This window comes from Muntiacus reevesi, chromosome 8 (assembly GCF_963930625.1).
Source record: "Muntiacus reevesi chromosome 8, mMunRee1.1, whole genome shotgun sequence".
Lineage (NCBI taxonomy): Eukaryota > Metazoa > Chordata > Mammalia > Artiodactyla > Cervidae > Muntiacus > Muntiacus reevesi.
This window is the reverse complement of record NC_089256.1, coordinates 40,168,406-40,173,565: the sequence shown is the minus strand read 5'-3', so window position 1 is coordinate 40,173,565 and position 5,160 is coordinate 40,168,406. Positions and strand designations below refer to the sequence as shown.

The window sequence follows — 5,160 nt, the reverse complement described above, 5'->3', positions numbered from 1 at the left end:
TGGGATATAATGATAAGAGCTGAATGAACATGCCACTAATGGAGAAAGGTGGGTATTTTCACAGAACTAGTATTTCCCCCCATCCCATCTCCATTTGGTGTTGATCAAGGCATAACACTGGCCATTTAGTTTGTTGTTGTTGTTGTTTTTTAGTGCAGTATGCTTGAGTATATACACCAGTAACTATGTACAATAAAAGAATGGGGAAGAGGAAAATGAAAGCATAGAGAAAAATATTCTGCAGTAGTTAGGATGTGGTAGGACCAACTTGGGTTTTCTAATTGTGAACATGTTGTCTGGGGTAAAGTAGGATATTCCCCTTTCAGTAGACATCTCCTATCTGCTGCCAGGACACATCAATTGCACCTTCATCTTTCATTTCCAGCTGGTACATCTGTTTCATTTCCAGCTGGTACAGGAGCAGGTACATCTGTTTCATCGATTGATTACCTAACAGTCTGGAATTTAGTCTGCCTCACTGACAAACTGTGTCATTCACAATAGGCTTCGTTAGTTTGCTAAGTGCTGTATGCCCCTTAATCTTGAAGTGCACCAAAGAACCATCCTGTCCAGCCAGCTTCAAGTTACCATATCATTGTTCTCAGTCTTAATTCCTTCCCTGGACTTTTCCTCAGGCCCTGGTGAGTGCTGAATCCTTCTCAGTTGCTGTTTCAGGAAACAGGTATCAGGTCGTCACCTCACGAGGTGTCCTATTTATCTTTCTTCAAGGATACTTTTCTGACTCCAGTCTGCTGTTAAATTCACTTAATGAACTATTTGTTTATGATATTGACTTTTTTCTGAAAGCATCAGTAGCCTTTTGTTTAATATAGTATTCATATCTCTGTCAGAATCCCCCACATTTTCCTCATGTTGCCTACTTCTTCTACTAGAGCCTTTAGCCTTTTAATTTTTTATTTTATTTTATCTTTATTTAAAGTCTCTGACTGATAACCCCACTCTCTGGGTCATGTCGGGGTCTTCCCTCTTTGTATATTCCTTCATGACCATGATTTATACTTTCTTGCTTCTTTGTATGTTATAAATTTTATGGTACTAGACATGTAAACACAGTAGAAATGATATAAATATTTATTTTTAGAAAAAATCTAGAGTGAAGAACCATAAATCTGATCTCTAGTTGAGATGTTTGAATTTTGTTGCAATTTTAGTTTGACCACAGGCTTGAAGTGTCTTGAAGCTAGAATTAGAATTTACCTATGGTAGGCTTAGCTGGATCATCGAAAAAGCAAGAGAGTTCCAGAAAAACATCTATTTCTCCTTTTTGACTATGCCAAAGCCTTCAACTGTGTGGATCACAATAAACTGTGGAAAATTCTGAAGAAGATGGGAATACCAGACCACCTGACCTGCCTCTTGAGAAATCTGTATGCAGGTCAGGAAGCAACTGTTAGAACTGGACATGGAACAACAGACTGGTTCCAAATAGGAAAAGGAGTATGTCAAGGCTGTATATTGTCACCCTGCTTATTTAACTTATATGCAGAGTACATCATGAGAAACACTGGGCTGGAAGAACCACAAGCTGGAATCAAGACTGTCGGGAGAAATATCAATAACCTCAGATGTGCAGATGATACCACCCTTATGGCAGAAAGTGAAGAGGAAGTAAAGAGCCTCTTGATGAAAGTGAAAGAGGAGAGTGAAAAAGTTGACTTAAAGCTTAACATTCAGAAAACTAAGATCATGGCATCTGGTCCCATCACCTCATGGGAAATAGATGGGGAGACACTGGAAACAGTGTCAGACTTTAATTTTTTGGGCTCCAAAATCACTGCAGATGGTGACTTCAGCCATGAAATTAAAAGATGATTACTCCTTGGAAGGAAACTTTTGACCAACCTAGATAGCATATTAAAAAGCAGAGACATTACTTTGCCAACAAAGGTCCATCTGGTCAAGGCTATGGTTTTTCCAGTAGTCATGTATGGATGTGAGAGTTGGACTGTGAAGAAAGCTAAGCGCCGAAAAATTGATGCTTTTGAACTATGGTGTTGGACAAGACTCTTGAGAGTCCCTTGGACTGCAAGGAGATCCAACCAGTCCATCCTGAAGGAGATAAGTCCTGGGTGTTCATTGGAATGACTGATGCTGAAGCTGAAACTCCAATACTTTGGCCACCTGATGGGAAGAGTTGACTCATTGGAAAAGACCCTGATGCTGGGAGGGATTGGGGGCAGAAGGGGACGACAGAGGATGAGATGGCTGGATGGCATCACCGACTCGATGGGCATGAGTTTGAGTAAACTCTGGGAGTTTGTGATGGACAGGGAGGCCTGGAGTGCTGCAGTTCATGGGGTCGCAAAGAGTCGGACACGACTGAGTGACTGAACTGAACTGAGGCTTAGGATCTGAGCACTAGTGAGATTCATAGATCCCCATTCCTCTCTGCCCTACTACTAGCTTTCTAAAACGAAGATCTCTCAGCCCTCACAGCCTGGTTCCCAGGTCTTTGTGTTTTGGGGAAATTTTCTGCGTTCTCCTTTGGTCCCACTATACTTAGGGCCATCATTTTGCCCAGAGTGCCTCAAAGCACTCTCTCTATCAGAACTCTTGTGTGTCTCCAACTCTTAGAAGCTGAAATCCTGAGTTGAAATTGATCCCTCTCGGTTCTCCTCTCCTGCTTTCAAGCCTTTGGTAAACTGCCCCTGAACGCTCAGTAAGCACCTAAGCAATAGAGTTGGTGAGCGAATGCAGATTTACTCTGCCACTGGGAGCTCAGAATTCAAATCTGTCCCAGCAGGCCTTAACACTTTGTTTAAAATTCTGGTTATTTCCTGTCTGTGGGGAAATTTTTCTTTTCCTCCTAGTCAACCAGGGAGGGAGCAACTTTGTATGTTTTCTATCCTATGAAGTGTTCCTCCCTGGAATTGAATTTATTTAGAGATTCTTTGAAATGTCACTTTTCTGAAGGATTCAGGAAAACAGATTTTGTACCTTAGTTGTTTTGGTTTGTTTATTATGGGGAGAGTTATGCTTTCTTATAGCATTCTACTTCATAATTGGGCATGGGAACATTTCTTGATACATTTGTTGATGGATTGGAGGGAAACAGGAGGACAGTATCTCGTGTGTTATGTTTTCAAGTTCCAGATCTGTTTCTGATTTACTACTCCTTGTTGAATTCTTAAACAATTTTGTTAACATCTCTGTTTTCTCAAATGTAAAAAGAGGAAGATAAAGAATGCCTAATTTATAAATGTTTTGAGAGGATTAAATGAGTTATGATGATATCTAAAATGTAGTTAAAATTATATAAGTGCTTATTATTTCTATTTTTATTTGGAATAGAGCAAAGGTCTGTTTCTCATTTACTTCTTGCTTTTGTTCAGAAAGCATTGTGATGTGTTAAAAAAAATCTCAGCAAGATGGAGAGAGGATCAAGATAATTAACCCCCACTTTGTAGAGGGTACCACTACCAATTATTAAAACAAAGGGTATTTCCATAAATAGTATTTAATCAACCTGAATAACACTTTCTAGTTGCTGGTGAGTTAGGTGCTTCATCAGTGGAATTAGGTACTTAGTTGAGTGGGGGAGAAAATATGCTATTATAGAAATTAAAATAATTGAAGGGTTAATCAGTCCCTCTGGCTTTGAGAAATATATCATCATTGCTAGTCTATGTTCCTCCTGGAGTTGGCGGAATGCCCTGTAGAGCAATGCACAGATGATACTCACCTTTTCTTGTGTAATCCCTCAAGCAACAATGCCTGGCTACGCTTAAATCTAGGTTCCTGAGATTCCCTATAAATGAAAGAAAGAAAGTTTCAGATGGAAGATCTTTTTAGCATCCAGTTTTTTCCTCTTCTTAGTCTCTTTCTCTAAAGTCTTTCCTTCTTTCAAGATTTCTCTATTTCTTATTACCATTGTAGTATTTTCCAGTTATCTTCCCATTTCCTCCTTTCTTATATTTCAAGCCAAAACAACAACAATAATAATATATTGTTTCTTAGAAAGATGAATACATTATGTTCTTCCATGAGTATATTTTCTTAATTATTCAGGACTCCAAAACCATTGAACATATTACATATTGAAAGAAGTCCTTAAAAATTAAAAGGAAAACTCCTAAACTTTAGAATTATCTAAGTCAGGTCTAACTTATCAGAATTGTAATTTGAAAAAACCGTGGCTCTGATCAACAAACACTTTTCTGACATTCAGGCAATTCCTGACACTCAGGGCTATGTTTTCTTAGATCTTCTCAGGCTGTCCTGGGTCTCTCCAATTATTCAAAATGTGGTCAGCTGCAAGGTTATTGTGTTTATTCCTATTGCAAGTATTGAACTACTCCGTTTATCTCCCAGCCTCATTCTCCTCTAAGACCTCCCCAAAACACTCAAATTTCAATCCCTCTCTCTTAACGCTTCTCTCCTCCTCCCTCCCTTTCCCCCTTCCTCACCTGTCCTCCTTCTCTTCCTCTCTAGCCGCCCCTCAACTCCACCGCATCACACCCAGCTGAGAGTCATGCAATACACCTATTCTATGCACTGTCACGTTATGACTGCTAGTTCAGGGAGGGCTAGCAAGGCTAGGGGCTCTTCCAAAATAAACAACAACTTATGTGTAAGCCTGGCTCCATTCCTAATGAATTTGCCAAGAAACACAGGCTTTCTGCAGGATACAGTTTGCATATTTTCTGAAGGAAAAATTGAAGGCAGGCAGCCTGTCCTCCTCCCATCTGTCCGTGTGCCCTCTGCTAGGTGAGCAGCGCCACTGGGCACACAGTCTGGTCCACCCATGCCACCGATGGATTGTTTCTTCATTGCCTTATTTTCAAGGTTGATACTCTCTGAGGCTGATAGCAGGCAGCCATAGAGGACAGGAAGGAGCACAACTCTCCAGTCCCATAGATGATTGTCAAAGGCAGCTGAGTTCAGGAGTCCCACCTGGTAATGAGCTGCCAATTATTTATTTGCTTATAAATCATCTTTTAAATACTAACAAGCGCTAATAAGCCTTAGCTGCCAGTTACCATGGTAACTGACCAGTCCCAAAAGGGAAGGAGGCTACTGACATATGGACTCTGGGTCAATAGTCCAGTATCTCTTGGGACTGATGTTTATACTCCTGCACATGAAGCTGTTCTGTTCAAGTACAAACTAAAATCACGTGAACAAGGAGGCACAGGACAT

General features: G+C 40.3%; 1 pseudogene; it reads right to left on the bottom strand.

The window, feature by feature from the left end:
* Positions 1-322: 322 nt before the first annotated feature.
* Positions 323-4,767, bottom strand: LOC136172943 (small ubiquitin-related modifier 2-like; annotated as a pseudogene).
* Between the last annotated feature and the right edge of the window lie 393 nt (positions 4,768-5,160).